This window comes from Drosophila innubila, chromosome X (assembly GCF_004354385.1).
Source record: "Drosophila innubila isolate TH190305 chromosome X, UK_Dinn_1.0, whole genome shotgun sequence".
NCBI lineage: Eukaryota > Metazoa > Arthropoda > Insecta > Diptera > Drosophilidae > Drosophila > Drosophila innubila.
The window spans coordinates 24,311,568-24,331,391 of NC_047626.1; the positions used below are offsets into that span (position 1 = coordinate 24,311,568).

Sequence of the window (19,824 nt, forward strand, 5' to 3'; positions counted from 1 at the left end):
GTGTGTGTTTGTGTGTTTGATTTGGTTTGCTTTGGTTTGGAGCGCAGTGGACGAAACGCTCAGTGTAGAACGCCAACGCTGGCGACTGCGACTACGACTACGACTGCGACCGCGAGACGCTGACGTTGACGCTGACGTCGCCTCCACTCAGAGTTGTTCAGTTTGTTCATTCGGTTGTTTCGTTTGCTCCTCGTCGCTTGTGTGTGAGTGAAGCGCTAAGAAAATCTACTTACAACAATAACATAAAAAAAAAACATTTCAAAATTTAACAATTCATTCAAAAAACTAAACAAAAACTACAACGAACGGTGTTCATAAAATCAAAAAATAAAAAATATTAAAAAAAATACTAGTGCAAGCCCAAAAATAATAAAAGAAAACAATACCAAAATTATTATTTTGAGCTACTTTCTTTGTGAGATCGTTGTGTGCGTCGGCAGAGGCAGAGCGCGAAAGGGGGTTGGGGAGCTTTTGATGTTTTGTGGGTGGTGCTCCCCTCTCCCACTCTCTTTATTCCACTTGTTCTCTCACTTTTACTATGCATCGTCTTCTATTGAATTCTACATAATAATTATAATTTTATTATAATTATTAAAATAATTAATATTGCAATTTTCTGCATACAATTAAATTTTTGGCGCATTTCTTCCACCCTCCCCTTGCAGTTCCACGCGTCTTCAGCTCACAAAACGCCCTCTACAATGCTGTGCGTCACTTGTCTCTCTCTTTCTCTCACTCCCCCTCTCTTTCTTGCTTTTACTTTGTAGATTTGGAATTTCAATTTTTTGCGTATTGTTTGCCAACTTTGTTTCATCTTCTCCTCTCTCTCTCTCTCTCTTTTACCCCCGTCTCACGCAATTTAGGAAGTTGCTTTCGATTTCATAATACTTATCAAGTTAAGAATCTTCTGGAATTAACTCAAGTGATCATTTTTCAGACAGTCTTTAGTTTCTTCTTCTACTAAAGAAGCTATTAATTTTTTGTGTAGAGTATTCTCTATTAGTAACTAGAATTATCTCTAATTTATTTTTTAAGAAATCCTAAGCAAATATCAAAGTTTTCATTTTTTTTATCTTAATCAAATTTTATATATATTTTTATTTGATATTTTCTATTCTTAACAAGAGTTATCTTGTATAAATATTTTTTAAGATTTCTTATTCTTATTTTTATTCAATTTGTTTTTACTATTTATGTGATTTTTAACAGATGTTTTTATTTATATTGGAATTTTGAACTATTTTTTTAAGGAATCCTTATAAAATTTCTAAATTTTTATTCAATTTGTTTTTACTATTTATGTGATTTTTAATAGATTTTTTATTTATATTGGAGTTTCAAATTATTTTTTTTTAGAATTTTTTTTAAATTTCACATTTATTTAAAAGTTAATAATTATTTTGTGTTGCGCCTGCGATTCATTTGACGTTGATTGGCTCGCACTCACACACACACTCATTCACTCACTCACACACTCTCAACACATATGCACTGAGAGCGTATGAGCGTCGCAGTCGCAGTCGCTGTCGCTGCCTGTCTGTCTGCCTGTATATATGTGTACATATGTGTGTCTATATATGTATGTGTGTGTGTGTGTCGCGTGTGTCACGCTCTTTGGGGGCTACTGCGCTTGTGTTTGTGTGGGTGGCCACTTTTGGGGGCTGCTGCCGCTGCTTGCAGCGACGTCTGCGTTGCTCTATGTTGCAGCGGTGCGTCGCTGTCGCTGTCGACGTCGCTTTGAGCTGCGCTCAAGTTTTGAGCGCGCAGTCAGCGCTTAGAATCGTGTTGCTTCCTCTTCTGCTTCTTCTTTATTTTTCGCTTCTTTTTTTTTTTTTGCATTCTGCGAGTTGCTGCGTCTCTCCATGAGTGTGTGTGTGTGTGTGTGTATGTGTGCGTGTGCTTGGGTGTCCGTGTCAGTGTGTGAGCCTTTCGCGCTGCCGCCGTTGACGTCGCAGCCTGCCGCGTGGTCCGGCGACGTTCAACGTAACGTATCGAAAACGTATTGAATCATAACAGATCCGCACGTTGTCGCGCACGTACGCAGCTCGCGGAAGAAGCAACAACAACTTCAACCAACAACAACTTCAACAACCAACAACCAACAACCGACAACAAAACAAAATTCACAAAACATCCACAATTTTTTTTAATATTTCAAGTTGTTGCCGCCGCAAACAAGTAAAAAAAATATTTTTTAATTATAAAATTAAAAATAAACTTAAATTACAAAAAAAGAAAATTTATAAAATATTTCAAAAAAATTCAAAAAATCGTGTCGCGCGCGTCGTTGAAAATCGCATGAGATTAACTAACTGAATTTCCCAAACATTTTTTTTGCTGTGTTCTTCAAATGAATTTTTTTTCCTGGTGCGTTGTGAAAATATTTGAGAATACAAAAATATTCAATAAATTGAAAAATCATATAGAAAATTATATTTTCAAGTGCCGAGAAATGCAGCAATAAATTTGCCAATAAATAATTCAATAATAATAATAAGCAAAAAAATGCAATATCGCGCAGTGGAAAAGTGAAAAACGTTTTGTAATTTTGTTGCAATTTTTTTTTTAAATATTTTTTTTTTTTCAAAGAGTGTTTATTTTTGAGCGTATTAAACGTGTGAGAAGATCAAGAAGCAGCGGAGAATTAGAAAGTGAGAAGACAGAGAAGACGATAAAGTTACAAACAAAAGAGAGAAGAAGGGCAAATTGCCGTCGGTCTTTTTTTTTACTGCTAGATTCCTCCTAGAAATTTAACTTGGTTTTCTGTTCTATTTTTTTTTTAAGATGCACCAGAAAAAATATAATATATATGTTAAACAGTTAGCGAAATATGTTTTATGTTATTGCTTAAATAAATGTTGATATGAAAATGTGAAAAAATCCCAAATATTACCACAAATACTTGATAATATTTTTCCGAGAAAAATTGTGAAATTAATGCTATAAATATTACTGAGAACATTTTTAAGTGCTCTGGCATTAAAAAATTTTGGTGAAACTCATTTGTTAAATATTTGCAAATTATTTCAAGTCGTTTAAATATATTTATGTTACGTTGTCTAAAACATATTTTAAAGCAATTCTTAAACATAATATTTCAGTTAACTGAATAATTTCTAGAGTTTTGTTTTATTCGTTGAAGCTTTGTTTTGGCTTAATATTAGACTTGTCTCAAATGAATCTTCAACTGTTTCACAGCTGTGACTAGACGTTACACACACACACACAGGCACACACACATTTATACATAGTGCAGTTGCATATATTACGCATACGCCGCGCTGACCACAGCGACATGTGCTGCCTGACGCCTGTCTGCTGTCCGCATTGAGTTCGTTTGTTGCAGCTGATTTGCGTGAATTGAATTGAGTGAAAGAGCGCAGAGAGACAGAGAGAGAGCTGAGCAGCGCAGCGTGAGAGCGCGCTGCAAACTGCAGCTGCTGCGTTTATGCTCTTGAAGAAGCGCGTGCGGCGCTCTTAAGTTACAAACACACACACACACACACACACACACGCAGACTTAACGCACGCAGAGCTTGCAAGGCGACGTCGTCGTCGTCGTCGTCGTCGTCGTGCTGCGACCGAAGCGCACTCGCACTCGCATTCGCCTCGCTCGCAATACTGACGCTGGCTGCGACGTCGCTGCCGCTGTCGCTGTCGCTGCCGCTGCTGTCGTCGCCTTCGCTTACGTTTTGCACGTTCTTTGGGCTTTGGACTTTCGCAGAGATTTCACACGCGATGCGATTGCAGTTCTTGCAGACACTTTCATACGTTCGTTCGTTCGTTTGACTTGCAGCGCGGCGGCAACATCGCAACATCGCAACACGGCAACACTCACAACAGCAACAGCAACAACAAACGACAACAACTGCAACAACAACAACTGTTTGTATTTCAGCAAAACAAAAAATAAATAAATAAATTTGTAAAACAATTTATTTATTTATTTTGTTTTTTTTGTTTGGAAACTTTTGAAAATAGGCCGAAAAATGTTCGAAATTGGTTTGTTTGTCGCTTTGTTGTTGCGCGCGCAATTTGCCAGTGTTTGCGTGTTTGCGGCGTGTCCTTAACAAAGTCCAGCTTGCAACATTGCAACATTGCCACATTTATTAATAATTTCTTTAATGTTTTTTTGCTTGTGTGTGTGTGTGTGTGTATTTTTGTTGTGTCGCGTGTTTTTTAGCGTCGGAAAATGAACAACAATAATAACAACATTTGCTGATAGTTTCTTCCACTTGAAATTCTCTCTTTTTGCAGGCATAAACTCAAAACACAACAACAACAACAAAATGTTTTATAACAAAATTCATAACAAACACAAGCGTTTTTAAACCAACAACCACAACAACAACAACAACAAATACAAATTAAAAAATTTAATCAACAAAAATCTGCAAACAACAACAAACCAACAACCACAACAACAACAGCTACAACAAATCTGCAATGCAACAACAACAACAGCAACAGCAACAACAACATCAACTACAACAACTTCAACAGCCACAACTATCAAATGCAATTCTTCATGTGTGTGTGTAAAAAGCCAAGCAACAACAACAACAATTGCAACTGCAACAAAATTTGCAACATTTTTCATGTCTAGTTTTGGTATCTACTTTTTTTTTTTGGAAATATTAAATAATAAACAACCAAATTGCGACTGCTGCATTTGTTTAGCATGCATGCCACGCCTACCGCCCACAAGCATCAGAAACAACAACTTGAACTTTGAACTTTAAATTTTACCTGTGAGCCAGAAAAATTCTAAAAATATTGAAAAACAGAAGAAAATATTTTACAAATTTCGTTTTCAATTTTTGTTTAACAACAACCAAAGTTTTTGGAAAATTATTTAAAAAAAAAAAACGAAAATAAACATAAAATAAAGACAAAGAATTTAAATTTTCTCGAGAACCTTAAAAAAAAGAAAAGAAAAATTTTGTTTTGGTTGTGCAAGCAAAAAATTTAACTTTCGAACTGATTTAACGAACATATAATAAAAAAAATTAACTAAAATATATATTGAAATTCACACAAATGCAAAAAGAGGCAAGTGACACAACAACAACAGCAGCAACAACAACACGAATAACTACAACAGCAGCAACAACAAGAAAGTATTAAACTGCGGTGTTTGGCGTTTATGGTAAGTTTATTAGTTAAGTAATTAATTAAGTTATTATTACATTATTTGTGTAAAGTTTTTAGGGACTTGTGAATTTTAAGGGATTGTAAAAAATGTTATTATAAATAAAAGACAATTTAAAAACTTACAAAAACATTATATAGTTTGTAATCAAATGAATTAAAAAGGTTATTGATAAGGAATTGTTCTATGTTTAAATTGATATTCTGATTTAAAATAAAATACAATTCTCATAAAAAATGGATCAGTTGAGGAAATAAGAAAATCTTTGAATTAGTTAATAATGCGTTTGTATAATTGGAAAGGAATTTAAATAAAATATATTTTTTAAATTAATTTAGTACATTTCGATAAACTAAATGCTTAAGTCTCTTAAGCTTGACTCAGAAAAATCAAAAGTTCTTCATAAATTATAATTTTACCTTCTCGCAAACGCTGCGAAATATTTGTTGAAAGCTTTTCAATAATTTGTATTCACTCCCCACAATATTGGCGCATGGATTGATGCAAAATAAAATCATTTACAAGAAGCGGATGTGCGCTTAAAATGTGCTGAATGTTATCAACTGTGTAAATGAAAATAAAAATGGAATTGAGGAAAGGCGTAAGAGCAAAACTATAGAAAGCAAAAGCAAAAAACATGTCAGTTTGTGGGCCAAAAAAAAGTGCCGATTACTGACAATTAAAAAAGTGAGAATTAAACTAAAAAAAAAGCAAAAAACCAGCTTAATAGTCAAACAAATGCTTGGTCAGAATTAGGAACTACGAACAGACTAATTCGTTTTCCGGCCCTTAATATGCAGAGTTAGCCAAAAACCAGAGAATAAGTAGAAAATTGCTTTAAAAAAAAATATATAAGCGCCAGATGTAAAAAGTTATAAATACGATTTTAAACTAGAATATTTAATAAGTCAAAGCATTAAGATTTCCTTCATTAATATATGGCGAGCTTGTTTTGCGTGAAAACATTTCTTAGTTTATATGAAAATTAAAACTTAACTCAAGTGGGAGTAATTTTATTTACTTGCGAAAGTTATCCGGCTTGGACTGTTCTTCAGTAAGCGTATTAGAATTTATTTAATATACAAAACATTTTACGATTAATCTTTTAATAAATTTTGGCTAACAAATACTCTTTAAAAACTATTTTTTTATTTAATAAAATGTCCTCAAAAACTGTTCCATTCCATTCGTTCCAATTCTAGATCTTAGTAATTTATAAGATTTCTATTTGAATTTGAGGTGGAAGATTTGCTGATTATAATTATCGACCTCCCGCAGTTCTGACTGAAGTTAATGATTCTTAAAAGTTTGCGTGGCTCAAAAAAAGCACACAAAACTTTTCACACCAAAATAAAAAAAACAAAAGGGTTTCAAATGCCGCTTGCAATTTTGTTGCAAGTTTATTGAAAAATCGCATTGCAATTATAAATATTTATAAAGCGCCTACTCACACAGTCCAATCTCTGTCTCAGTCGCAGTTGGAGTTGAAGTTGAAGTCTCTGTGCTGGATATTTTTATTGTGTGTGTCAGGGTATATTAGACGTCAGTCCGTCCGTCTGTCCGTCCGTCCGTCCGTCTGTCCGTCTGTCTGTCTGTCTGTCTGTCTTCAGGGCACCAAAAGAGCGTGGTGCGTGTTGGCGCATGCGCGACGTTGCCACCAGGTTTTTGTTTTTTCCCTTTTTGTTTTTTTTTTGATTGCAAAATAGACAAAACTTCATTGAATATTCGCATAATTGCGTTGTATCTGTTTTCCTAATTTCCTTTGCTTTGTGTTTTTTCCGCATGTTCAACTAATGAGCAAATGCAGTTCGACTGTTTTATTATTGCTTATTGTTGTTGTTGTTGTTGTTAAAACATTTTACAGTTCGGGGCACTTTAATACATATCTCGTCGTACTTCATAAAAGTCTTTAGCCCTCTAAGTTATTGCTGCGATTATGAATTTATTTTCATAGCAACATTGCTTTCTTTTGTTTTTTTTTTTGTGTTTTGTGTGTGATTACGAGTACAATTTTACAACAAAGTCGAAAGTAAAGGAATAGATTTATACCTTTAACATGCAATTCCGGCTGTGAGTACACACACACAGAGGGCCATCAATTAGAGGACTTTTAATTGTCTTTGGGGTGAAGATAGTGCCAGTGAAACGTTTATGAAGGCAGCGTAATGAGCAAGTACTCAAATATATGGAGGAATCACTCAGTAGATTGAGGAAATGAGAGTGTGCAAGATTATTACAGTGTAACATAGAAATATAACTGTCATGGTAACGAGATTTCTACAAGAAAACTGCCTGTAAAACGTTAACGGATGAAACTGAAAAAAGAGAAGATATTTAACTCTACTTCGTATGAGGCGGAGTTGACTGTGAGACGTTTCCGAATGAGCAACACAAAAGAATAATGAAAACTCTACTTTAGTGATATAAGGATATTTAAAAATCTTTAAGATACTTTTAAATCTGTAGGGTTTGCAGTAGTAGCTGCCTGTGAAACGTTTACAAATAAAGCACGAAATAATAATGGAAATATCTCATTATACTTTCTCTCTGGAGATTTATCACACTGCCAAATTTAGCTGACTATAATAAAAGCTAAGCGTCATAGACATTCTCGAGAGAATTAAAATGACAAACCTAATCAAAACTTTGACAATCATAGGAGCTGAGAGTTTCCAGATTAATATAAATACATACACATTTTGTTATACAGAGAGATATACAGAGAAGGGAAGGAGGAAGAGAATCAAGGGGGCTGTGTACAAATCAATATAATCCAGACAGTCGAAATAAAACTACATTGAAATATTACGCATACGCCGCATGTTGCTGCAGTTTTGGGCCGAGCATCTATAAAATATAAAATACAAAACTGAAAAAAAAAAGAAACAAGGAGCAAAACTCCAACTGCAGCGTCAAATTAAACAATTTTTAGATTCAGTTTTTTGATGATTTCCTTTTCTGTCTGGCATCAAAGCGGCACAGTGTGTGATTGTGTGTGTGTGTGTGTGTGTGTGGCAACTCTCTATATAGAATACGTAAATATGTCTATATTTGCATTTGACAAAATAAGTGCAAGTCGTCCAGTATCTATTGGATCAGCAACAACAACAGCAACAACAACAACAGTTTCGGGGCCGTGTCAGGTCAGGCATCAGGAACCTGGCAACAGAACCTGACGTTGCAACCTGCAGCCTGGCAATATTGACCAGGTGGCAAGGTGGAAAAAGGGGGGAGGCCACAACGTAATTTGGCGGCGCTTTTCGGTTTCTTGTTTTTTATATCCTTTTTCGTTTTCATTTTATATTTGCAGCTTGGTTTTTTTTTTTGTACGCTTTTCGCATTTCTCATTTCGCATTTCGAAACTCGCACTTCAATTAATCAGACGCTGCAGTTCACGTCCACGTCGACGTCGCTGTTGGCGTCGCAGTCAGTCATGTTGCAAGTGTTGAATGTTGGGGTAAATTTGCCCGCTGCTTTCTGGGCTTTCCTTGCTTTTCTGCTGTTCTTGTTCTCTTCTTCTCACCGCTGCCTCCCTGTGTGTTTTTATGCCAGGGGTTTCAAAAAATAAAATGTGTATAATTTTGGTATTTTGTTTTATGCCTTTCCTATTTTATTTGCTGGTATTTTATTTCTTCTATGTGCGTTTTTTGATATCGCTTTTGTTGTGCGTCTGCGATTTCATTTCTTTCTGTTTACAAATTTGTTTTATTTTCCTCTCTATTTATATATTTGATTTTCTTCTTGCTTTTTTTACAATTTGCTTGTTCCGTTTCCTCTTTCTGTGTCTCCCTCTCCCTCTCAATCTCTTTTGTCTGGCAACTGCAACTGTACGCATTTCTGTAGCACAGCTTATGGCGCCCAACGTGCGCTTTGTACTTATCAGTATAAACGTATACGAAATAACATAGTTTGAGCATTTCAACAAATGTAATTAAAGTAATTTCCATTTTCCTTTTGCTTCTCCAGTCTAAATTGTTTCTTGAGCTATAGCTTGAGGTCTTTTTTTTCAATTTCTTAAATACATCGCGCTTTTTTGTGAGAACCCTTGATACAAAAGTATAAGGCAGTTATATTGGTTGATATGAAAAATCTGTGAGATTTTTTAATTTTAAAAAGAAATGATCTTCGCTTCCTTTCTATTTATCTCCCTCTCTCTGTTCGTCTCTGACTTTTATCTACAGATCTGTCAACTGTGAATCGTTAATAAAAAGTTAACTAATGGAAAAAATTAAAATCATTTTTATTTATTTCACTGCATTAATGGATGATGTGGTGGGAACAGTGATCAGGGTGACCATTTTGTCGCATTGACCGTGTTGATTTTTTATATTTAATAATTTTAATAAATGTTAATAATAAGGTGACCATATTAAGCTTGCATGTAATTTTCAATCGAAATTATAGAAAAGTGGAAAACTTCTAAGAAAAAATTAAAATTACTGAATAAATGAAATTAATTTTTTTTTGTTACCGCATTGATAGATAGGGGTGGCCATCAAAGTGACCATATTGTCACATGATTTTAAGTATAAAAGAATAAGACTGTTTATTTGACCGTGTTTATTTTTTTATATTTAATAACTTAAAGAAGCTGATATTAAGGTGACCATATTGAGTATATGTAGTCGCAATCAAAGTCTCAGTATTAGTTTCAGTGTCAGTCTCAGTCTCAATCTCAGACAATTAAAATTACTGAATAAATGAAAATATTTTTTTTTGTTACCCCATCGATAGATAGGGGTGGTCATCAGGGTGACCATACTGTCGCAAGATATTAAGTATAAAAGAATAAGACTGTTTATTTGACCGTGTTTATTTTTTTATATTTAATAACTTAAAGAATCTGATATTAAGGTGACCATATTGAGTATATGTAGTCGCAATCAGTATTAGTTTCAGTGTCAGCCTCAGTCTCAATCTCAGACAATTAAAATTACTGAATAAATGAAAATATTTTTTTTTTGTTACCGCATTGATAGATAGGGGTGGCCATCAGGGTGACCATACTGTCGCATGTTATTAAGTATAAAATAATAAGACTGTTTATTTGACTGTGTTTATTTTTTATATTTAATAACTTAAAGAATCTGATATTAAGGTGACCATATTGAGTATATGTAGTCGCAATCAAAGTCTCAGTATTAGTTTCAGTGTCAGTCTCAGTCTCAATCTCAGGCAATGTTTTAGTCTACGACTTAGTCTGGGTTTAAGTCACAGTTTAAGTCAGCTTGCAATTAATCTCGTTGTCGGTTTATAAGTTGCAACGACTGTTGCATTCACAGTACATAATTCAGGATTATGTGCAGCGCCCACGCCCTTGTGCAACATCATCAACATGATGATGATGATGATAATGATGATGAAGAAGATCATGAGTGGAGAGAATAAGAGGCAGCTCGACAAGTGTCAAGTTTATGAGAGTGCCGCAAATGCAGTTGCAGTTGCAGTTGCACATCGAGTTGCAGTTGCAGATGCAGATGGAGAGCTGGCTACCGGTTTTACGCACACACACAGACACACACACGCACACACACACTCATACACACAGGCCAGATCAATTATGATATAATTATCTGCACTATTGACAGCGGCCCACCGAGCGTCGATTCCCAGTTGCAAGTTGCCAGTTGCAAGTTGGCAGTTTGCAAGTTGCGAGCGCCTGTAGCTGTCAGTTACCAGGGGGGGCCAAGACCATGGCAAAGGGGTGGTGAAAAGGGGGAGAGGAGTGCAAGTGAAATGCGCATGCTCACAAGTGTTGCTTGTCATTATGTTAATTGCATTTAAGCGCCAAGAGTTGTCAGTGCCAAGTGGGGGAAACCAGGGGTAAGCCGAGGGAAGATCAGAGCGAGAGAGAGAGGGTGGATAGGGGAAGGGGAATAAAGACTGCCCAAACGGACAGAAGGAGAAACTCGAAGACGCAGCTTTTATTATATTAACTTGCTGCTGCATATAATTGATGATGATTAAATCAATGCTACTGCAATGCGCCTCACATGGAAGCTGACGAGCAGAGAGAAAGAGAGAGGGATAAGAGAGGAGAGTGAAGAGAGACAGAGGAAGGAAAACGGCACCTGGAGGACAGACATATGAGTGTGCACATGTGCAGTGGCAAAGGGAGCGGAGTATTGTGAATTTTGTGTGAATGTGCATGATGTGATATTGTGTAGGCATGAAGCAAATGGAATTGAAGCGTGTGCTGCAACTTGCCCCTGCCCCGGCCCCTGCCCTGTCCCACTGCCCCCCTCACGGCACTCCCTTCACTGCTTCTGCCCCTGTGGATGCTGCACATATTTTACTCGTTTCTCTCGCGTTCTTCTTCCCCCTTTCAATTCCCACCTGCCCTTTCTTGCCACTTCGCTCGCGATTTTTCGCAGTTTCAGGTTTTGAGCCATCATCGGCATTCTTTATGTGCCTGCCCTTTATTTGTGCGCATCTGCTCCCGGTTTAATCTCTGATTATGTAATCTTGTGGCATGCACCTCTGCTCACCTTGCCTTGCCACACCACACAATTGTTCGCAGTGGCAGCTTTATGATCTATTTTGAAATGTGCCACAAAAATACAAAAAAAAAAGGAAGATTTTTTCAAGTTTTCCCACTTGAAATTGAATTTAATTTCTGCGCTTTATTTTGTGGGTTTTAATCAATTATTTAATTAATCAGTTATGGGTGATTAGGGTGACCATATTAATGTTTAAGATGTTTGAATGCGTATGTTAATAAATTAGCTACTATTAGAGTGACCATGGTGCGCTCGACCTATGCTGTGTCCTTCAGATAGATTTTCGTATAAATTTTAAATATTAGTCAAAGTTACCGTTGTGATGCATTATATAAGTTCAGGTAGAAAAACTTTTGTTAAGGTGACCATATTGATGATTAATACATGTTTATATAGAGTAACAGCTGTTAAGATGACCATACTGGTTGTTTAGATACGTATAAGAAAAAAAATATGCACTGGAGATAATCTGAAATCTAGTTTCTAGATTTATGGCTGATCATATTGATTGCATACAAATGTTTAGATAAAGCTACGCGTTTTAGAGTGACCATAAATGCTTAATGTATAGATTAACTGGGTGGCAAATTTAAAAATAGAGTTGGGGCACTCAGATCAATGTGACCATATTATAATATTATTATCAAGTTCAGTATATTTGACTGTTTTTAAAAATAGAAAACATATATGTGAATATTCTATTTGATCACAACAATTACTTGATTAACTGTACATCTCATTTCGTTAATGTTATCTACTCTCTCAATTTTTTTTACTTTTTGCTCTGTTTTTTTTTTGGCACTTTTGTCGTGCAGGTGGCAATGGAAATTTGTCGAAAATATAAATTGCATTTTCACTTTTAATTTGTGCCGTCCATTCGGTGTCCGCTTTTTCGCATGGTTTTTTGGGGTCTTTTTGGAAGGCGATTGTCCTGCGTTCCATCATTAACATTTCATTGTCTAAAGGTGTGTGTTTTTGTGTGTGTGAGTGTGTGTGTGTGTCTTTTTTTTTTTGTCTGACTACGCTTTACGCTCTAAATACGCCAAAGATAATCAACGAAAACAAACAGCGGCAACGATGGCGACACAGGGTCAGGTGTATAAAATGAATTTTGTAGCTTCAACAAAAGGAAGACAAAATGCAAAAAAAAAAAGGGGGAAAAATATGAAGGAGAGTCGGGAGAGGAGAGACGGGAATTTAGAGTTCGAAGCTATGGCTCGTTGCCTTTTATACCCTGGGGTTGCTGCTTAGGGTTTAATATATAATATAGGGGTTTTATAGGGTCCTCCCCCCCCTTCCCCCCTCCAGTTCCTGGTCTCGCATTGTTGTGTTGCATTTATTGGAGGGTTGCGAGCACGCGGCGCGCCAGTTAAAAACTTGCAACGATCGTGTCTGTGTGCAGCTCGTAATTTGGCCAAAATATGAAATAATATCAGCGTACTATCTGACTGAGGCAGACAGCCAGACAAGACACGCCAGATAGACAGACAGACGGACAGACGGACCGACAGACGGACAGACAGACAGACAGAGAGATAGACTTATAGATAGTGAGACCTAGACAGTCGCAAACACGCACACAGGAGGCACACGACGCTGGGCGTTGCAAGCAGGCAAACATGTTGCAATATGTGCAAGCGTGGCAACAATAGTTGCTGCTGCTGCTGCTGCTGCCACTGGCAGTGCAACAATGGGCACTCGCAACAAACACAAACACATACACATACACAGCAACAACAACAACAACGGCAACAGCAACAGTTCCAAATGATGGAGGATGAGTAGGAGGTGGAGTTGCGGTCGCATGGAGGAAAGGGAAGGAGTGGTGTGGAGAGGGGGTAGGGGGAACGGTGGTAATGGCAAACAATAATACAAAATGACAATGACAACGACAACAGCCAGAGTGACAAATATGTCAGCTACAACAATGACAAGAACAACAGCAATGAGAGCAAACAGTAGCAACAGTTGGCCAAAAGATCGTCAGATGTTGCAAGCATAAATTGGACTCTTGAATGTGAAAACATCGACATCATTGTCAATATTTAGTTGACTCAAACTCTGCTCAACTGATATGCTTTAAAGTTTAAACTTTAAACCCTGTTTATTTTTTCAACTCAATAGCAAACTTAAGTATTTTGTTTTAATAAATGAGAATAGTTTTATTAAAAAATCCTTCTCCTTTTTTTTTAATAATCGTAATGAGTTGTTTAGTTAGGCACTCTTTTCCTGCAGTTACCCTGTAGTTAACTTTGTTATATTTATTATAAATTTTTATTTATTTTAATTATTTTCCTGTGCTTAAATACTGTGATTAATAAATCATCTGTAAAATTCATTTTCGAATTTCTATAATTATTGTGATTAATTCTAACTCACTCAAAATCTATATTCAATCTTCATAAGAAAGAACTTATAATTTTAAAGAAATAATCAAAATATCAAATTTTTTATAAAAATCAAACATGCGTCTAATAATTTAATATTTATTGAGCAGTACTGTTTTCAAGTATCACAATGTTTAAAAAAGATAGCCTTATTTTTTCAAACTTATTAAAATAAATAAAATAAATTGTTCCAAAATGTATTCAAAATTAACTTTTAAAATATTTTATGTATATTTACAATTTAAATCTATTATTTACTATTTAAGTCTATTGAAAGTTCTTTAATAGTGCTCATATTTTTTACAATAATTAAAATTAGTCGCAGCAATTAAAGCTGTTCAGAAATGCTTCTAAAATTAACTTAAAAAATGTATATAGAATATTTAAAATCGCAAATGCCTTATTCTAGTTACTAGCAAAGCTTAATGTTGTCAAATATATTTATTTTTTTTTAAATATAACTTTAATAAATTACAATATGATTTGAATAGAATCCTTTAATTTACTTATTTGGCTTTAAAGAAAAATACCCGAAATGCGGCAAAATATCTGCAATTTGATTAGAGCTGTAGCTAGATATTAGAGTTGCCACAATCGGCGAATATGCATTTGCTATGCAGATAACATTTGAGAGTCATTTTTGATTGCTTTGCTCGCTGTCGAATGCCGCTCCCCAACGACTGCTGTGTTTATTAAAGCTCAGTTGACTCAGTGCATTCATCTAAGTCCGTAAACTCCACAGATTTGTCTGCAAGGCATCTCCTATCCCCCCCCCCTGGCACCACTCCCCTTCATCCCACTTTGCCGCGACACGCACAATGAGTGTGTGTGTGTGTGTGTGTGTGTGTGTGTGTGTTTGTGTGCAACTCGTTGCAATGCTTCAAAGCTCGGAGAATGTGAAACTCGGCAAATGAGGGTAAAAAAAACAGCAAGAAATAAAATATAAAAAAAATGTGAAAAAAATACTGCCCCCTTTATCCTTGCGTTGCCCCTTCTGCTAGAGCACGCTAATGCAAATACAACCCTGCGGCATTGGCAAAAGCTTATTGCCAAAAACAGTCGCAAAAGGAGCAAGAGAGAAGAGAATGGGAGGTTGAGATGAATGCGGGAGTGCGAGGGGGCAAGGCGACGAATTATATTGCATAAAAATAAAATAAAACGAAGATGCCGCCAGCGTTGTTGTCGAAAAAACACACAACAACAACGAGAAGAATGAGAAGCAAAAAAAAAAATAATAATAATAAAATAAAGAAAATAAAAAAATACAAAAATACAAAAATACAAAAACAAAAGAAAGCGGCAAATGCAACGCTGATGAGTGGCTTTAAAATTCCACGCGGGAAACGCCGGCGCGCAGCATATTTTAACCACCAGCAGCAGCAGCAGCAGGCGTTGCAGTGGCAAGCAGCAACACGGGGCAAGGGGCAGCGGCAAGCGGCAAGCGGATAGCGACGCCACCATGAGAATATCAACACCATTCCGAACCGTCGAAACTTTTGTTTTGTCCCAATTTTTCGTGTGCAACTTCGTTTATTTTTTCGCTTCCTTTTTTTATCGTTCTCTTCTCTTCTTTTTTTTTTTTTTTTGGCTATGCCTCGCTTGCCCCCTTCTCCTGCCTTCTCACGGGACCCTCGTCGCAACTTTTGAGGTAACTTGGTTAATACACACACAAAAATACGGCGTATCGCATATGTAGAAAACTTTACATATATATGTACATAAATTCGTGTACTCCATGCATTTTTATTAGGTTTCCCCCTAAATACCAAAAAAAAAAAAAAAAAAAAAAAAACAGAAAAACAAAAAACCCACTCATTTACCCTCTATCCCTCCGCTTTTGCATTCCTCCCTATACCCCCTGCACTGCTGACTTTACTGTAGTAAAGTTGTTTGTTTGGCAGTAGGGGGATTATTTTCGGTGCCTATCGCAACTTTTTGGCATTCTTGAGCTTTGGTAGCCAAGTGGAACCAAAACATGTGCAAAGCCATCAAAACTGGACACAACAAAACCAATTGCCTTGAACTAACGGCCACAACGAATTCAAAATGCCCTACAACTGTGAGTGATTCGATGTGACCCGAGAAGCAAGAGCATTTTCCTATTTTCTTTTGTAGGTTTCATTTCTATGGTCACTCTATTTATCTATAAAAACTTTAAAATGGTTTTTTGTTTGTGTACATCAATACTCTTTTTTTCAAATTATTCCACCTGACATTTAATTTAACATTTTTTAACTGGTTGTAAATTTTATGTCATTTTTGTTTGAGTACATCAATACTCTTTTTTTTTTTCAAATTATTCCACCTGACCTTCATTCTAACATTTTTAAAATGGTTGTAAATCTTATATCTTTTTTGATCCATCATTTTTATAATTTGTTTGCCCATATAAAAAAGTTTAGGATAGATTTTCAGTGTTTTAGGATACATTCTTCCTTGTGTAGGATATTATTTAATATTATAAATGTAAATACTATAATTACTATTAACTTATAAGAATACGCACAATAGATTTAAGCTAACAGAGGAATATCCATAATATGTTATAAGCATAAGAAAACAAACAGACTGGCAACGCCAAACTATAAGAAGAAGAACTAACATACATAGAGTAAGCATCACTTTTGAAGCCGACTTAAAGAAGCATACATCACGTCGTTTTAAAACAGAAAGTTTATATTAAAAACTCTTAAATATAAAGACCTAATATTGATATATATGCAATTATTCAACGAGTGAGTTTTAGTTTTATCCTTACACTTGGAGACTTTATTTGCGCAAAGAAAGTTAAATTTTTATTCAAGGACTAATTTATTTATATTTTTTTTTTTATAGAAAATTACATGTATTATTTATTTGTATCTATTCTTTTCTATCCAACTACTTTTTTAACTCTCTCAAAAATCATACAAATATTTCTATGGTTATTTCTAAGCACTGAACACTATTTAACATATATTTACTCTGAATCCGTATTGGCCTGCGTCTTGGTCGTATTTATATGTTAAGCTTTTAAAAATAATAATTATTAATATGAATATTGTTTTACTTTGTCTTAAGTAATATACGAACATTGTGGAGAACTCTTTTTATAATGTCATAACTGACCAAACGATCCATCAAACCAAATTGCAGTTTCATGCACCAGCCCACAAACCAATCTCATCCTGTAACTCCCAACCGAAAACTCCAACCCAATTCAACGCAAACACCCAAAAAATTGAAGGGAAATGGGGAAAAGGGGAAGAGGCGACGTACACTGCGATTAAGTCTGTGCAAATTGTTGTGGGAAGGGGGGTGCAAAAAGAAAAGAAAGGAAAGTTGCACTCGTAAAGTAAAACCCAATATAATATCATATATTGTTGATATGTATATACATATATATATATATACACACATATATCGTATATATAAATAAATGTACATATGTATGCCATACAAAAAGAACAGAGTCTGTCTGGCTGAACGAAACCCCATTTTTTATACCCTTTACTCAGGATATATTGACTTTGTTGCGAAATTTGTGTTATTCGTACTGTACATAGGAGTTATGTTTAGTTTCAATTTTAAAGGTATATTTATTGTATAGAAAATTTGTTGTTTTAAATAAATACAAAGATAATTTAATTAGATTCTTACATACGTTAGTACGAAATCCATATCCTCAGCAACTTTCATCACAATCGGACAACCATATCTTACAGTTACCATAGAAATGATCGGTTGAGTATAAGGTTTTTGATTGGAAATCATTATTATTGATGAAATTCAGCGGTTGCTAGTTATACTGTATCCTACATATTCTGTTTAAATTTCGTTCAAAATCGGAGCACTATAACATAAAGTTGCCATAAGAACTATATTTTAAAATGAAAATTTTTTTGGAAGATTAAAGTTTCTGCTGATACAAATCCGTTCAATATTATATATAGTTGATATAAGCAGAAGCTGAGAGAGCGTTAAAACTTCGATTTTCAGTAAAGCCGCCATGCTTTTTTGTCTTTTTTTGGTGCAAAATACACTCATACACCTCAGCTCAGTGTTGAGCTCTGTTGAGTTCAGTTTGGTTCAACACACACTTGTATGTGTGTGTGTGTGTGTGTGTGTGTGTGAGAGTGTGTAACGTGGCCGGTTTGTAACACATTCCGTGTACTGGAATATTGCAAAAAATAAAGGGGTTAAACACGAGGCAGCGGCCGCGACAGGATAACCGACAATGAGGCAAGGTACCCCTCCCCCTCCCCCTTCTCCATCCCCTTCCATTTCCAGCAACCTACTCATTCCATTACACCTTCCCTCCTCTTACCCCTATTTGTCTACACCCCTGTGCAACGGGTATATTGTATATCGCATGTATTTTTCGGTAATTTTTGGCAATTCTTCTTCGTTTTTTAATCCCCCCCGTTTACGTTTACGTTTTCGTTTCGTTTTCTTTTCTTTGTATTTAAATTTTTTTTCGGCATTTTTCGGGGTTGGCGCGTCGTCCACTGCAATTGCATCCCGTGTGCGTTGTGAAGTGGAACGCGTGTTGACGACCGAGCAACGAGGACGACCCCAAATGCCACTTGTGTCGTCGTCGTTGATGATGTTGCCGCCGGGGCAGCAGTCGAGGCTGCCGGCCTCGTAAGCAGTTTTGCAACAATTTTTTTTTTTTTTTTTTTTTTTTTTTTGGGACATTTATTTGTTGGCTTTGCTGTTGCTGTGTTGCACGCACTTCCGGCCGCATTTTGAGTTGAGTTTATTAGCCTTGGCCAAAAAGGGGCAGCACTGTGGGGCAAGGGGGCAACCCTGACTGCTGGCTACGGACTACTGTTGCTCGTGGCAAACGACAAAAGGTACTGGCAACAGCAACAGCAACAACAACAGCAACAACAACTAAACTGTTCAGGATAACACATGTCCTTTTTCTGCTGCGTTTTATATACATTACAACTCGTCCTTGTTGTCCTGCTTGTTGTTGTTGCTGTTGATGCTTTTTTCGGGACTTGCCGCGTTGCATGTTGCATGTTGCATCTGCCGCGGGCCCAAAAAGCGCTGCTGTCTGTTCGCATTGCCTTCAAATGCGAAACGCGCACAATTAGAAATGAAAGCTGTGCCCCCCACATACACAACATGCTCTCCCTTTCTGGCGCTTCCTCTTTCTCTTTCCCACAAACTCGCTCCCTCTTTGTCGCTCTGTCAAAGGGTACGCAGCTTATCAGGCCAGCGGCTGTTGCTGACAGTCAAGGCAAATCGACTTTGACAGTCGGCTGTGCGCCAAAAGCAACATCATCATTATCATCATGATGATCATTAAGATTGCAGTTAATGAGCAGCTGTGTTAAGGCTTGTGCGTGTGCCGCGACTTTCCATCAGCACAATGTAGTAGCCTTAAAAGGACTTAAAAGTGCTGGAATGAAAGAGAAAGCTTTTACACACACGCACATTATTAGATCATATGTGAACTGGCAAAAGCACACTAACACAGAAACAAGCATTATATTAAGTCTCTTAATGAGCATCAATTTATTAACTAAGACTTCTGGATAAGAAGATATATTTTTTATCATAGTCATAGAGTTTCTTGAGAGCTTTTCACATATATGACAAGCTTTGACTTAACAATATTCATACTACACTGAGAGAAAAATCAAGAATTTTCGTACTTGAATCAAGAATTTCCGGTGTCAAAAGTCAGCCAAGCCCGAATATTCTTGATTCAAGAACGAAATTCTACATTTAAGAATTTCTTAAAATTCTTGATATTAACAGCGTTCAGATAAGTCAAATACGTTTCAGGATTGAT

The 19,824-nt window shown here is 36.1% G+C and overlaps 1 protein-coding gene across 6 annotated transcripts in view; it reads left to right on the forward strand.

Annotated features, from left to right (window-relative positions):
• The first annotated feature begins 5,052 nt into the window (after positions 1–5,052).
• LOC117794205 (sex determination protein fruitless) overlaps positions 5,053–19,824 on the forward strand; it is a 175,586-nt gene continuing 160,814 nt past the window's right edge. For all 6 annotated transcript variants that reach the window (XR_004618392.1, XR_004618393.1, XR_004618391.1 and 3 more), the window contains exon 1: positions 5,053–5,149. The gene's annotated coding sequence lies outside the window, so the exon portion shown is untranslated. The remainder of the gene's footprint in view (positions 5,150–19,824) is intronic.